General features: G+C 38.4%; 1 pseudogene; it reads right to left on the bottom strand.

Moving 5' to 3' along the window:
• The window catches only part of LOC107829295 (uncharacterized), a 117,434-nt pseudogene that overhangs the window by 21,664 nt on the left and 78,452 nt on the right, over window positions 1–17,318 (bottom strand).

Consider the following 17,318-nt stretch of genomic DNA (forward strand, 5'->3'; position numbering starts at 1 on the left):
TCGAGTTCGAGCAATCACTCACTCGATCATAAAAGTCCTAGGGCTACAATACTTCGAGTTCGAGTTCGAGTTCGAAGCAATTACTCACTCAATTATTAAAGCCTAAGGCCTATCTTACTTCGAGTTCGAGCAATAATGCACTCGATCATAAAAAGCCTATGAGCTACAATACTTTAAGTTCGAGTTCGAATCATTCACTCGACTGCTAAGCCTATGGGCAACTTTTATTTCGAGTTCGAGCAAGCACCCACTCGACCATTACGCCTATGGGCAACTTTACTTCGAGTTCGAAACGTTCACTCAACTACTAAGCCTGTGGGCTACTTTTATTTCGAGTTCGAGCAAACACTCACTCGGTCATAAAGGCTACGAAGGCCGAATTCGATGAAATCGCCTAAATCTTTATGAAAACATTCGCAAGGCATGAATGAAATCTTCAAAAGGCAAGAAAGCAGAAGCAAGTCAGTAAAAGAAAAAGATATTTGTATAAATATACAAATATTGTTTACATGAATAAATGCAACATAGAAGCTAAGGGCTAAGCTTCCGGGTTATCATCGAGAGTGGTCTCTTCTCCACCGGGATCCCCCCCGTAATCGGACCCACTCTTGCTACCATCATCATCATCATCATTGTCGCCATCAGAAGCCAATGCTTCAGCATTAGCTTCGAGTTCTTTGGCCCTTTTTATCTCTTCAGCAAGATCGAAACCTCGAGTGTGTATCTCTTCGAGGGTCTCCCTCCGAGATCGACACTTAGCAAGTTCGGCAACCCAATGTGCTCGAGTGTCGGCAGTATCCGCTGCCTCTCTTGCCTCAATTTGAGTAGCCTCGGCATCGGCCCGATACACAGCAATAGACTTGTCTGCCATGACTTTTGACGACTCAATCTCCGCCTTGGCCTCAGCAAGAGTTGTTTCAAGCTCCTCGATCCTCTTGGCCTAAGCCGAACCTTTTTGCTTGACGCTTCGAAGCTGAACATCGGTCGATGATAATTTGGCCATGATAGTTTCATTTTCTGCAGCCAGGCGGTCGATAGTCTCCTTCCACCGATCACATTCGGCCTTGATTTGATCGACTTCTTCCCGAAGCAACCCGATCTTTTCAACCTTTTGCTGCAGATGAGATAACGAAGGATTAGCTTCCACAGTTGGGTCAAACCCATACTCTAATAGAACGAGGCTTACCTGCTTATCTAGTTCGGCCTTTTCTTACGAGCCTTAGCCAAATCTGCTTGGAGGTCCTTTATAACGTCGTCCTTTTGGCCGCAAAGAAGCCGCACAACATCTCTCTCCCCCGAGACCTTATAAAGATCGACCTCACACTGGCTGAGGTCGGCTCGAAACTTGCTAATGGCCTACACAGAAGGAAAATAAACACAAGTCAGGTTTAGAAAAGAACGAAAAAACCAAGCGCAATAAATTCATTACCCGAGAAACAAAACGTTGGGCCTCTTCTAGGAGAAGAGAAGCGTCACTAATATCGGAGGCATCACCGACTCCAGTAAAGCAATCCCGAAAAGGATCCCCTACACTAGAGCCTCCGCCCATATCGGGGGGTCTTCAATTCTCGAGCTTCCTGTAACGCCTCTTCAGAAAAGGTCGAAAAAAAAGGCAAATGACCAACTATAATGGTCCCGAGCGAATCGCTCGGGACACTCTGATCGAGACTCGGGGTATCGGAACCGGCCCTGACTGGTGTAGCCGTTATTGGCTCAAAAGTTCTGGCGACCTCGATAGCTTTAGCGGATTGGACCACCAAAGCCAAAGCATCTTGTTGTTGTTGTTATTGTTCTTCTTCTTCTTCTTCTTCTTCTTCTTCTTCTTCTTCTTCTTCTTCTCTCAATCATTGGATCGAGTTCATCGAAAGAGAGATTGCCTTAATACTCACCCTTCGAGTTTTGGGCTTGAGGTTCTCTGACCGAGAGACAACCTTTCGCTTTTTATCTTTCCCCAGTTTCAGGACTGGGGACTTGGTTCCTTCCTCACCACTCGAAGTCCTCAAAACGGCATCCTTGGTTACGCCTGCATGAAAGGAAGTCAGTAACAAATGGAGCATAAAAAACATTTCGAAAAACATGAGAAGTGACCCTTACCGTGATTCTTGGCCTCCCACCTACCTTTCGCCAAATTATGCCAAGCGCGTTCAGCATAAGAGAAAGTCGAGGCTAACTTCCGAACCCAATCCTCGAGGTCGGGTACCCCTTGTGGCATCCAAGGGGCAGCTGTATATCGGAGGGAGATATCATATAGAATCGGAGAAAGATACGAAAAGCAACGCCTTATGAAAATCACTTACGGTCAAAATTCATTCCTCGGGGAATGACATCTTCTCTTCCGGGATAAGCTCACGGGTCCTCACCCGAATATAACGACCCATCAGACCCCGATCTTTGTCTTCGTCAATGCTCGACATTAAAGCTTTCATTGCCCAACGATGGAGCCTGATTAGTCCTCGAAAGATTTGAGGTCGATACAATCGTATGAGGTGATTTAGGGTAAAATCCATCCCCCCGACCTAGTTGGAGAAGAAGCGAAGTAAGATTACTATGCGCCATAGAGAAGGATGAATTTGACTGAGGGTGACCTGATATCTTTTGCAAAAATCAATGATCACTGGGTCGACGGGACCCAACATGAAGGGGTAAGTATAAACACTTAAAAATCCCTCCACATGAGTGATGATGTTCTCTTTGGGAGAGGGAATTTGCAACACAACCTCGGGACCCCAGTTGTAGTCTTTTCTCACAGCCTCGAGATTGCCCTCTGTTATCGAGCACATGTACATCAAAACATGCTCACATCGACCCTAAACCGACGAAGGATTTTCAAAATTAAAATCGATCTTTAGAGTACACGGGCCAGGAATATACTCGTGGGGAGGCGGCTCCACCGGCGCCTTGTAGCCGACGGCCGTAAAGAGGAAGCTTTCTCCTTATGAGGTACGATTTTTGAAGTTTTAGCCTTTGGTATAAGAAAAAGAAAAGCAAAGGAAGATGAAAGGTTGATGGTGCCAAACGCTGGTGAAGGTGGATCTACAAGCGGCGAAATGAAGGCAGAAAGAGTAAGAAAATTTGGGAGATTGAAGATGTAAAAGTTGTAAATGATAAATGGAAGGGTTATTTATAGGTCTATACCGTGGCGGTTCAATATCAGCGGTGGCCGACCACCGTCTGACATGCATTAAATACCTTGAAAGACTAAATCAACGGGACATCTATCACGTACGTTATGATCGAGCCCAGTGAAAACGTCAGCTTATAATTCGATTAAGCCGTTGAAAATCATATCGCTTCTCACCACATTCTTCCTGAGAAACGAGGGGACTATCTGTATACGGTCGAAATAGATTTCGGCCTTTGTACGTTTGATCGAGTTTGAATGGTAAGCGACCGAAGTGAGACTTCGAGACGAGTTCCGAAGATAGTACAAACAAGCTTCGAGCTCTAAGACCGATCGAGGAATCGACTCGGTATCATTATCGAGCCCATGACCAAATCGAACCGCAAGGCAACGTGAAGGTTGTCAGAGACGCACAGGCCGATTGAAACTCACCCCGAATGTCGAACTCGAACCAAGGTCGAAGGCTCGACCCAATACCGAGCTCGAGACAGTAACGAGCTCGCAGAGAAGAGTCGTTGCAACCGCACTAGGGGAGAGAATCTTGGCGGGAATCGAGGAAGAGACAATTCATCATGAGTTCTCCACTATATATTTTTTATTATAAATAAAGTAAGATCCTTCTACTATTAATGGGGGAATCCTTGTAAGCACATGGCAGGTTCACACATAGTAAAAAAAGACTACTTCTCTTATTGAAGAATAAATCTCTTAGAGCTTGTTTTACTCGGCATACTCACTCTTCTTGTTCAATAATTTGTCTCCCGTTTTTATAGCGAAGAATCTAAACATTTTCACTTCTACGTATGATTTATGTCAAGCTATATCACATATCTTTAGAACTACTTATAAATTTAACTATATCCGATTTTTTGGGTAAATATGTATATAAATATGAAAGAAGTGGATGGTTCCTATTGGTTTCGGACACATTATTATATTACTCATGAAGAAATGGCTGCAAGAAAAAATAATATAACTTGAGAGATCTTCGTTAGACAATTATCTTTCTTCATGTTTAATGATATGTTCTTCTCTTTGTTTCTCTCCCATTCTGAAAAAATCAATGTGCGCAAGATGGAAGATATGATCTTCATTTAGTTTCATGTCTTAATTTGTATTAACATGTTTTGGTTAATGTAAAGAGTGATTCTATGGTTGAGAGCTAAAGTCTTTCTCACCCCACAAACCATTTACTTTTCAAAAGAAAAGAAAAAATGCTTCTATTCTGGTTATATCTGAGCATCTGTTTTTCAGGTGTTTAATTTAGTTAAGAACATCATGTATGACAAGTCGAGCAAATATAGATGGAAGTCGACTTTGAAAACAACTACTTAACTTCCATATTTGGATTGGTGGCGGTCATTAAAAAGATATAGGTAGAGTGCTTATATCCTTATGGTGGACTAGAACTAAGAAATTTGGGTTTGATGTATTTTCAGCAACAACAAATTGTAGTGCATGTGCATCAGAAATCAAATAGGAGCAACTGGTTTGACGGATCTAATAGGAGCAATTGGTTCGAGGACTGAATTTCTTGGAAGTTGCCATCATATTCAATATTTGATACATTCACACACAGCTGCAGGCCTTCAACATAAGAACTAGAAATTTCTTCTCTATCATCAAAGGTTTCAAACCAGAGATCAATAATGATACAACCTTTTGCTAGAACAAAGATGCTGTAAATGAGGCTCTGAATTGGTTGTTGGAACGACACCACTTTTATATATTTGATTTTGCATATATTGGGTGTGTTTGGTATAACGGAAGATGTTTTCCAAGAAAATGTTTTTTTGGAAAACAAACAGTAATCTTATTCATTTTCGGTACGTTTGGTACGCAAATTAAGGAAAATAACTTCTCAAGAGTATTCATAAACTATAATTTAGATACAATAAACATGAAGCCATAAACTTTCGAACCAATAACCTTCCGAACCCATAAATTTCATAAACTTCTGAACCGCTAAACTTTCGAACCCGCAAACTCTATAATTTCTAAACTCACAAACTTCCAAACACATAAACCTCCGAACTCATAACTTTGGAACTCGTAAAATTTCGAACATGTAAACTGAAAAATAAAAAAACCAGAACTGAAAATATAAAAAAAAAAATTAAAAAAAATTACGAAGGTTTGGGGGGGGGGGGGGATTGGCGTGGGTTGGGTGGTGTAGAAAAACGAAAAAACAGAAAATCGAAAATACAAAAAAAAAGTAAAAAAAATAGGGTGAGAGGTGAGGGGGTTGGGTGGTGTAGAAAAATAAAAAAACAGTGCAGCAAAACGAAAAAACAGAAAATCAAAAATACAAAAAACAAAAGTAAATTTTTTTTTGCGAGGGTGGGGATAGGGTGGTGGTTCAGAAAAACGAAAAAACATAAAATTGAAAATATAATATTTTTTGTGAGGGGGGAGGGGGTTTTGGGGGGGGGGGGTAGTCATAAAAAAACGGAAAAAAACAGAAAATTAAAGTTGGAAGGGCTGAGGGTAGATGTGAGGGTAGGTAGAGTTTTTGGAAAATATTTTTCTAACTTTTTCTAGGAAAGTCATTTTTCTCCAATTTCAAGAAAACGTGATATCTAGGAAAATATTTTTCAAACTATTTTGTGCAATCATACACTGAAAAATAGAAACACACCCATTGTAAAGAAAAAGTCATTAAATTTTTGCTCGGGTTCTTCATTTGTTCTTTTCGCTATAATTTTCGGGAATAACTTAGTGTGAAGGAGCTCTTGAAATTCTTGGAGTAGATTGGAAGTAGCCGAATCTAAAGGTAATTGTGGACTTAGAGGATTTATTTTTCGAGGTATACTCTAAATGATTCATGCCCATTGTATTGGAAGATATGATTTCTCTTTTTTGATTGATGTTGGCTTTTCTCCTATAGAAATATAAAGTTTTTAATGGATAAATTTTGGATTGGAAAGCCAAAAAATAGAAATAAGTACTTACTTGGTTTGGATGAATTTTTAGAGTTCGTATTTAAGAATTCGGCTGCTGGAGATACAATATGATGTTTATGTCTTAAATGTGATTTAGGTAAGTGGAAAACTAGAAATATAGTGCATGAGAATTTGATTTGAAAGCAATTTTCTCAAAATTATATTATTTGAAATCTTCATGGTGAGAAACGGATTTCAAAGGTGGCAAAATCTTCTGGAAATGTAGATGTAATGCAAGAGACATTTCACTCAGAAGATCCATGGGGTTCTATTGTCCACCATTTTTGATAGAGAATATCAATTTATTGCACGCCCTTGAATATTGTTTTAAGAAGCATTGAGTACACGAGTAGATCTTAGTACTGCATTTCATCCATAGACAGATGGATAGTCTGAAAGTACTATAAAGATCTTGGAAGATATGCTGAGAGCATGTATTCTTGAATTTGGAGGTAATTGGGATGCTTATCTACCTTTAGCTGAATTTGTCTACAATAATAGTTTTCAGTCCAGCACTAAGCTGGCACAGTACGAAGCATTGTATGGTAGGAGATGTCGTTCTCCTATCAGATGGTTTGAAGTTGGTGAAACTAAATTTTCGGGACCCGACTTAGTACAAGAAGATATTGACAAGGTCCAATTGATGAGGTAGAGATTACTCACAACTCAAAGCAGATAAAAGTTTTATGTTGTCACAATTCAAATTCAACTCGTGATGGCGCCTATCACAGAATTAGGAAAGCCGATAATCACAAATAACTACATATTTTAAATTGAAAACATGATGAAATAAGTCTAACAATGAAAAATCTCATAAATAACCGATAAGAAATACCGCGACTCAATACAAAATCCCCCAAAATTCGGGTGTCACTGAGTACATAAGTTACTAAATATCAACATAGTCAAAACCTCTAATACAACTATCTGGAAAGATAGAACAACGCTAAATAAACTGAAAAGAAGGAGAGTCGAGGTCTGCGAATCCCAAAGCAGTTACCTCAAAAGTATCCAAGCAGGAAATGCTCCAAGCCTAGCAACCACAGTGCCCAGAAGTACCTAGATCTGTACACGAAGTGCAAAATATAGTATGAGTACAACCGACCCAATATACTCAATGAGTAACAGGATTAACCTTGGGCTGAAAGCAGTGACGAGCTCAGATAGGTACAGTCTGATTCCAGGTAATAACGATACAGATATGACAGTAATAACTTAGAGAAAATCTCATAATCTGTTGTACACTATACAGGGAAGTAGACATGCTTTCAAGTTTGATAGTTTAGGCTCAATACTGATAAATTTGCCAAGTATAGCTAACATGAGGAATATTACATCTCTATATCTACATGTCAAATATGTATGTCACCGGTAATGCAACACAGTGATAAACCCATATACTCATGCTCTCGGAGTATGCAACCTCACTTATCACGCTCAATCACTCAGCATTCCCAATCACTCGGCACTTGCACTCTGCACTCAATGGAACCTGCGCTCACTACTGGTATGTCAGACTCCGGAGGGACGGATCCTGCCCAAGCGCTAATATAAGCCAACGTGTCATGCTGTGGTGTGCAGCCCGATCCCATCATAAATCAATAAAGTCTGCTGCGGTGTGCAGCCTGATCCCATCATAAATCAATAAAGTCTGCTGCGGTGTGCAACCCGATCCTATAAATATCATTCGCAATCAGGCCCTCGGCCTCACTCAGCCATCAATCTCTCCAATCTCTCGGGCTCACAAATCTCATGCCAATCAGCCCAAACAATGATACATGATGTAACAATAAATGATAACAGAGATTGAGATATAATATGCAAATGATGAATGCGATTGAGTACATAACTGTAATTTAAGCAAATAACTTGTCATGACCCATACTGGAGAGTCTTGACTAGCACCCAGGCCATACTTGCCAAGCACCAACATACATTTTACCTAACTTTTCTTATTATCTATAAGGGCCGACGAGATCAACATGAATGGTAGACATGAATCATGAAATACTAACAATGACGGATAATGGAATGAACATACATAACATGGGCCGACAAGGCTGTCATGAAGCTATATATAAGGTACGAGCTGCCATGCTGCCATGAGAGACTATACAACAAAAATCAGTCGACAAGGCAATCCAAACTATACATGAGTCGATGCCTGTCTATGAGCCTCTAAAGGAACATAAGTGCTGCAACATTACCGGAACAGGGCCCCGACATACCCATAATGTCTATAACCAAAAGTGCATACCAAGACCACGGCAAGTCCGGAGAAGGGATCTCGCCAATAACCGCTGAACTGGGCAGCCTACTATGGTGGGGGAACTTCGCCTACCTGTTTATCAGAACCTGCAGCATGACATGCAACATCCACAAATAAAAGGGGCATCAGTACGAATAAAATACTAAGTATGTAAGACATGAAAGCATAAATATGATCAATAATGTAAGCAAGGATAGAGAATATACAACCTGTAACATCTTAGTACCTCTGAGGGCTACTGACATGAAATGCATGATACATATGTATAAATACATAAACCTTTAAAACATTCGCCTCTGTGGGCATCATCATCATCATATCGTACCCGGCCATAATAGGCTCGGTAAAAATATACCCGGCCATCATAAGGCTCGGTAGAATCATACCCGGCCACGTGGAGCTCGATAAATCCCAACTGATCAGTGGTTGCACAATAGGTGTCGTACCCGGCCGACTATAGCGCGGCTCGATAGAGTAAAATAGATACATATATATATAATGTATGCTCGACTCATGGAATCATGTTCTAAACCTTTATATATAATGCATGTTGGACTCATTGGAATCACATTCTGAACCTTTCGGAGTGACGTAAGATCGGTAACCTCCGTACACGTTATTAGGACTAACTCTTCATCAAGAATCTTATAAGAATCAGGAAGTACCAACAACATTGATTACATAAGAATAAGAGAAGTAACATCAACATCAATCGTTCCATAAGAAGGGAAATAATGTAAGTACTGCTAGCTTCTAAGAGTGGGATATCTTTGGAAGCTCGTTCATTACATTATGTACAATTAGAGCCGTGCAAAAGAAGGAAACAGATAGCCTCACATACCTTGTATATACTGCCCAACCTCAAGTTATGCAAATGTCACGACTTCTTAGTCTACAATAAGAGAAATGATACTATCATTATCGTTTAAGTGTCGTAACTATTATACATCGACCGTAACCTATTCTATGATGAAATGGACAGCACCTCCCCTATTTATATGAATTCCCACAAGTTAAAACAATCACGAAACAGACCAAACAACATCAATAATAATCATATTAAGCCTCCCAAAACAGTCAACCAACCAACAACATTACTAACAAGCCTTTCGATAGATAACTTACAAGTTCTAGCTTCAACGAGTTAGCCGCAGCTTGGGTAATCTTAAATACATGTAGAGTAAGAGGTTCCCTACCTTGAAACAGATATAACAAATCCAATTTGACATTAATTCACCACGAAATATCCTTTTAATGCTGCCACAGGAACAAGGGAGCTAAACTAGCAATCAATTAGGGTTTTTCGGCACTAGAATCACTTTAGAAAACTTGAAATCACCTAGGGTTGATATTATAAACTTGAGGGAGTATTTTAAAGAATAAAAACCACTTAAAACAACCTCCCACACGAGCTGGAACAACACAAAAATCAGCAACAACAAGAAGAACAAGAAACTTACTAGCGCCACGGGATTCCTGACACTTGATTTGTGTTGTTTGCCCTTTGTTTTGGGTCTTGGATTATGAGAGAACCTTGAGAGAGTGTTTTTAGGTGTTTAGGGTCTGAAGAGAATGAAAAATAATGAGTTGAAACGGGTTTAAGGGTTTTGATATATATCAATATATCTCAACCGCCTATGTGGTCCCCATAGAGAGCTGCTTGCGCAGTCTCGTGAAAATATGAATATCTCTCTACTCCAATATCGTATCGATGAACGGTTTAATGTGTTGGAAACTAGAATCATAGATCTTCAATTTGGTGGATATATCACCCTATAATTCCAAGTAAATTGGAAAAATGCTTAGTAACATTTGACCTAAAGTTTAAGTAAATTTATGAACGTAAGTTGCAACAACATTTGTCGACTTTTGTTTCATAACTCATTTGACTTAAAGACTTATGATATGGATATTATATGATTCAAATACCTTAAAACACGACCTCTTGATAATATTAAGCACCTCGAGTTTTACCCGAAAATATGGGTTACAACTGTCTTGATTCGTTTAACTTCTAATACTTGTTAACCACTCTTATACACCTCTGTATCGTTTAAGACCGATAAGATTAACTTCTTATCATATTAAAGATAGTCTCTTCTCGATTTTATGTCGACTATCTTACGGCGTGATCTAACGTACGCGAATATGGGTTCTAACACCCTCTCCTCCTTAGGAACATTCGTCCTCGAATGTAAGGGTTTATGGGGAGTCTAACTCCCCGTTAATTCAAATGGAAACTTTCCCCTATAAAATGGATACTAGCCAAACTTGAAAGAAGTTAAATCCAACCTATGGCCTCACAAGGCTATTCAAAGCATTATGGATATGTATATTATCGACATATCACCATTTTGTATTTAAGGAAAGTATTCTCAAGATATTGCTTACCTCATAGAGCCGTTTTTGCTTTCATTGCATCCTGCGTTCTCCCAGCATCCTCGTTATATTCAATCTAGAATAGGCAAATGTATTTAGACTTCATCTCTTCTTCTGCTTCCCATGTTATTTCTTCTGTATTCTTGTTCCTCCACAATACTTTGACAGAAGCTACGTCCTTTATTCTCAGCTTGCGAACTTGTCGATCTATTAAAGTCACTGGCACTTCTTCATATGATAGATCCTCCATAACTTGTACATATTTGATAGGGATGACCCAAGAAGGATCTCCAATACATCTCCTCAACATAGATTCATGAAATACTAGATGGACAAATTCAAATTCGGATGGCAATTCTAACTCATAAGCAACCTGGCCAATTTGTCGAAGAATCTTGTACGACCCGATATACCGCGAACTCAGCTTACCTTTCTTCCCAAAATGCATAACACCTTTTATCGGTGAGATCCTCAGGAAAACCCAATCACCAACCTCAAACTCCATATCATGATGTCAGATATCAGAATAAGACTTTTGCCTGCTTTGCGCCAGCCTCAGTCGTTCTTGTATCACTTTCACCTTCTCAATGGCTTGGTGAATCAAATATGGCCCATATAATTCTGTTTCACTAACTTCAAACCATCCAATTGGTGATCTACATCTCCTCCCGTAAAGTGTCTCGTACGGGGCCATTTTTATACTTGAATGGTAGCTATTATTGTAGGAGAATTATATGAGTGGAAAATGGTCATCTCAATTCCCCTTGAAATATAGAACACATGCTCGTAGCCTATCTTCAAGTGTCTGAATGGTACGTTCAGCCTGTCCGTCAGTCTGCGGATGGAATGCAGTGCTTAGATTCACTTGTATGCCTAAACCCTTCTGAAAAGACCTCCAAAATTTAGCCGTAAATTGAGCTCCTCGGTCTGATATAATAGATACAGGTACACCATGAAGTCTAACAATCTCCTTGATATACAACTTAGCATAATCTTCAGCCGTGTAAGTTGTCTTAGCAGGCAGAAAATAGGCAGATTTTGTAAGTCGATCAACTATCACCCAGATGGAGTCAAACTTATGATAAGAGCGAGGTAATCCAATAATGAAGTCCATATTGATCACCTCCCATTTCTAGGTCGGAATCTCTATATTCTGAATCAATCCACCGTGTTTCTAATGTCGATCTTTACTTGTTGACAATTAGGACACTGGCTACAAATTCTGCAATAGACTTCTTCATGTTATCCCACCAATACTGCTCCTTAATGTCATGATACATATTTGTCGAGCCGGGATGTGGATGGAATATCGGGACTGATGAATCTCAATCATAATCTTCTCTCGCAACCTTGTCACATTAGGCATACATAATCGGCCCTAGTATCTCAATGCACATCTCCTCCGATCTCGAAACCCGTAATCTTATGCTGCTGAATGCCCTCTCTCAATCGTACTAAGGTAGGATCTTCATATTGTCGTGCTTTTACCTCGGCTACCAAAGATGATTCTGTTGTATTCTGTACAGTAACACCTCTGTCAGCAGAGTCTAACAATCTAATTTTCATATTGGCTAGCTGATAAAGCTCTTTAGTTAACCCTTGTCTACCTGCGTCAATATGTACTAAGCTTCCCATTGACTTACGGCTGAGAGCGTCTGCCACAACATTGGCTTTACCGGGATGGTACAATATATCGACATCGTAGTCCTTCAGTAATTCAAGCCACCTACGCTGGCTCAAATTCAACTCCTTCTGCTTGAAGATGTATTGTAAACTCTTGTGATCTGTGTATATATCGCCAGAGCTGTCACACCTCCTTTTTCCCGAGGGGATAGGGAGTTTTTCTAATTTAAAGTAATATTAATCGAAATGAGATTATTTATTTAATCAGAATCGCCACTTGGGATAATTATATGGTATCCCAAGTCACCAGTTTATTTTAAATCCCAAATCGAGAAAATTTGATTCGGTTTTAAAGTCTGCGAAATCAGAAGACCGGGTAAGGAATTCTGTTAACCCGGGAGAAGGTGTTAAACATTCCCGGATTTTGCAGTTTTAGCACGATCGCTTTAATCATACCTGGCTTAAATAAATTATTTAAATTACGTATTTTAGAACCTATGTGCGTTTTTATCTTTTATCGCTTTTAATCATGGCGTTATGGATTTATCTTTGAAACGGATCACATATGCGTAAATCATTTTATTTGGGGTGCTTAAAATCATGTCACGCGTACGTTTACCCAATTAATCACACTTTATTAATTTCTTAAGGTTGTTTCGCCTAAAGTTGCGCAAACGCATACCTTGATTTTAATTTTGGAAATCGTAATTATGTCATGCAGACGTATACATAATCACGACGATTCAATTAATTAAGAGCACGCTTAAAACATTCTAACGTATTCATGGATTATTTTTCCTACTTTAAAATTATTGTGGGGCGTACATTATGGAATTTATGGTGGAGGGAATAATGTAAGTTTTTTTATGAAAGGTGGATTAGCCTTGTTATTAAAGAATGAGCCTGACAGATGATTTATTTCAGTCCAAAATATCAAAGGTCTGATTTCTTTTGTTTCCACCCATCGGACAGCTGGCCGCAACTTAAATTGCCTCTAACCCATAATTGTCTTATTAAAGTAGTCCTCAAACCATTTTCTTCAGCCCAATTACTTATGAAAAGTGTAGCCAAGACCAATCCCTCGTATATGAATCAACCGAACGGCTCAAATCCTTTTATTTCTTATTATTTAAAACCAAAATCCTTTTTATATTAAAAATAAAATTCCAAAATCCAAACATCTATATCTAATGAAGCCTTTCAACCGATCATGAACTCAACTTAACAATTAAAACTTCCAAACATTGGTCAAGCTAAGTAATTTAAGAATCAAATCTATTTTTCCAAACAACACTTCAAAATTAAAGCTTTAAATTTATCTCTTATATACCCATATTTAGACACAGCTTTAGGCATGAACAAAATAGATGCGCATAGCAGGTTCAATCACCAGAAAAAATAGTTAAATAATAAGATAAAATAAAATCAACTACGTGATGAAGACATATAGCATTCCAATAACAAACCAACATTAATATTGTAAGCTTTAATGACAGTGAAAGCAAATAAATAAGATAGAGATAGACCTTTTGTATAAATAAACTGGGGTGAGTTACAAAGGGGATAAGCAAACTCGAGAACTCATGGCAAAGATTTCATCAGCGACCACAAACAGAACCGGCGGTGTAAGACCTCAACGAAGACCTCGAGACTCCCCTTTCGACGCTGCTGATTTTGTTTGTGCAAAAGGGCTGCATTTTGTTGCTTGTTTGGACTGATTTTCAACATGTTTTCATGGAGTTTTTGGCTGGAATTTTGATGGTATTTTTGTGTTGTTTCATGGCTATGTTGCTGAGCTTAAGGATTGGTGAAGACGACAAATTGGTGGTTGGATTTCGCTAGGTTTAAGTGACGTTTATTCTACTGATTTTTTGGGTGGAGTCTCGATGAGGAAGAAGGATGATTTTTGGTGCTATTTTCAGCTGGGTTTGGAGTGATTCAACAGGAGAACAATGGTACTTTGGGTGAAGTTTCAACTGGGTTTTCTACAGGCAGAAGCTATGGTGTATTCAAGGTATTGAATTGCAACGTTTTTTAGTTTTGGAGTTTTCTTTCGAGCCTTTTTGTTTCTCGTTCTTCTCCTCTCTCAAAATGTCGCCCCTGGGTATAGGTCTTTATGTATTTATAGTTGTTAGATGATTGCTTGGAGTGAAAGAATAAAAAAAGATCTGGATATATTGTTGAGAGCATATTTCTCAAAATGTCAGGAGTATCTTGTGTGGAGTGTGCAGGTGAGAAGCTACCAAGAAAAGAGGGAATTTGTTAGGAAGAATTTTTTACAAGTGGCCAATTGTGATTAGTTCTTTTTTTTTTTTTATAAATATTTTCTTTTCTTGATAATAAATAAGCAAAATAATCTACTTCTACTTAAATAAGTAAACAAAAAGCAAGGTAAAATTACTACACTCAATATTTAAATTCTTAAAGACTCTTACTTAAAGAATTGTACTAAACTAGATAAAACTATATTTTTCTTTTTTGGAAACTCTTCTTTCTTTGTAAATAAAAATAAAACTAATATTCTAAAAAATGTAACTCTTTTTGTAGTTTTTAATTTTCTTCGGAAAAACCTATAAAAGGGTAAAACAAAAGCTAAAACATGTAAATTAAACTTTAAATTATTTACATTCTAAAAAATAGTAAAAAAATCTAAATATGGTCAAAAATTAGGTGCTCATCCATGGATGCCATATAAGTAGTGCTGCCATATCTTCAAAGCATATACTACTGCAGCCAATTTTAAATCATGAGTCGGGTAATTCTTTTCATGTTTCTTCAATTGTCTCGATGCATAATGTCACGACCTAAAATCCACTATAGGTCGTGATGGCACCTAACGCCGCCGCCAGACAAGCCAGCAGTGATTGATCAATTTAATTACTCATTTTATTAATTTAAAATCATAATTTTTATTAATTAAATAAAATTGAATTTACAGGATAAATAATAATATTTACACGAACTACAATAATGAACAACCCATATGAATCCCAAAATCTGGTATCACAAGTGCATTAGCAATAACTAGAAAATATAATAAAATACAACATTTGTCTGGAATACAAATTAGATAGAGAATATAAATAACTCTGATGGAGACTCTGCAGGCTGCGGATCGTAACATGGAATGCAGCTCACGGTGAAGTCCCCGCAATAGCCGCGCCTTTGCGCCCAAAAGACCACCAGACATATATGTACCTGCACAATAAGTGCAACAAGTGTAACATGAGTACGTAAATCAACGCGTACCCAGTAAGTATCTAGCTTAACCCCAGAGAAGTAGTGACGAGGGATCGACATTAACACTTACTAGTGGTCTAATAAGACAGATACAATAGAAGTAAACAGACGTGAGTCAGAGTAAATAAATAAAATAACAAGTATAAATACGTGTTACAATTCTCCTCTCAGCAATAACTCAAGCTCTCAGCTAGTAGTTACCTCTCAATCAGAGTATATATATAATGGACCTCACCAGATAGGTTGTCACAGTTCAAATTCGGAAAACTCATAGTTATATTGGCTTCTTGTCAATTATTACGCACGATTTCATAAGAGTATTTTATAAAAATACCGAGGTGTACGATCTAATCCCGTCATAATATGTGCACTGCCGAGGGTCGAACGGAACAAATCATAGATACATCTATTATATTTTTGAGGCGAACAACTCGCTCCCATGAGAGTGTGATACATAATCATGCCTAGGAGAATGACACGATCCCATTATAATGTGTGCACTGCTGAGGGTCGAACGACATGAACCATAGATGTATCTATTATACTGCCGAGGCGAGCGGCCGGATCCCATTAGAATAAGAAGCTTTAACGGGCCCTTGACCCCACTCACAAATAGATGTGTTAGTTATAAATTTTAAGGGAAACCTTGCGATGCAAACACATAACGTGGGAGAAATTTATAAGAGGAGTACAATTATTTCGCGGATAATGATGAAGCTCGTCGAATATCTACAATAGCAAGTCTATCACTCTACACAAGCCTAGTCTCAAGTCGCAATATAAAATAAAGGAATTTAATAGGCAAGAGACAGCTCAAACAGTACAGTTATAGCATGTCGGAAACCTAAGTCTACCCGGACATAACATGAATCTAGCTACGTACGGACTCTCGTCCCCTCGTGCTTACGTAGTCCCCTCAACAAGTAGCACATAACAAATACATCACCATTGGGTAGTTTCCCCCTCACAGAGTTTGACAGGAGACTTACTTCGCTCCGAAGTTCCATAACAGGCTTTAACGCCACTCAAACACCTCAAACCGATGCCCGTCTCTCCAAAACTAGTCAAACAAATGTACAAATCCATAAATATATACTCTATTACCTATAATTAATCAATTTATAACAATTTCCAACTTCGCTCGAAAAGTCAATAAAGTCAACATTCAGGCCCACGTGCCCGAATTTTGAAACTTTTTGAAGATAATCATTACCCATAACATTACGAACTCAAATATATAATTTATTCCTAATTTCATGTCCAATTTCGGGGTTAAAATATAAAAAATACCATTTCTAGATTTTCTTCCAAAAATCCCATAATTTTTACTAATTTCCATATTTAAATCCATATATAAGCCTTGTATTTAACTCACAAGGTATATAAATCACTTACCTAAAGTTTGATGATGAAAATGGCACTCCAAAATCGCCCCAAAGTCGGCTCCCATAGAAGGAATGAGGTAAAAATGAGCCAAACTCCCAAAATATAGCTTCTGCCCATGTATTTACCCTTTGCAATCTGGGAAAATGCTTTGTGATCGTGAAGCACAACTTTTCTCAGCTCAAAATTGCCCTTCGCGATCGCAAAAAACCAATCGCGATCGGGAAGAACAAGCTGCACAACTCCTCCAGATAACCTCTAATATACTGATCATATCTTTCTGTATAAAACTCCAAATAACAAATGGTTTGACTTTCCAAAACCTAGACACCAAGGGCTACACATTTATTTTTGGGTCATC

This window comes from Nicotiana tabacum, chromosome 23, assembly GCF_000715075.1.
Source record: "Nicotiana tabacum cultivar K326 chromosome 23, ASM71507v2, whole genome shotgun sequence".
Taxonomy (NCBI): domain Eukaryota; kingdom Viridiplantae; phylum Streptophyta; class Magnoliopsida; order Solanales; family Solanaceae; genus Nicotiana; species Nicotiana tabacum.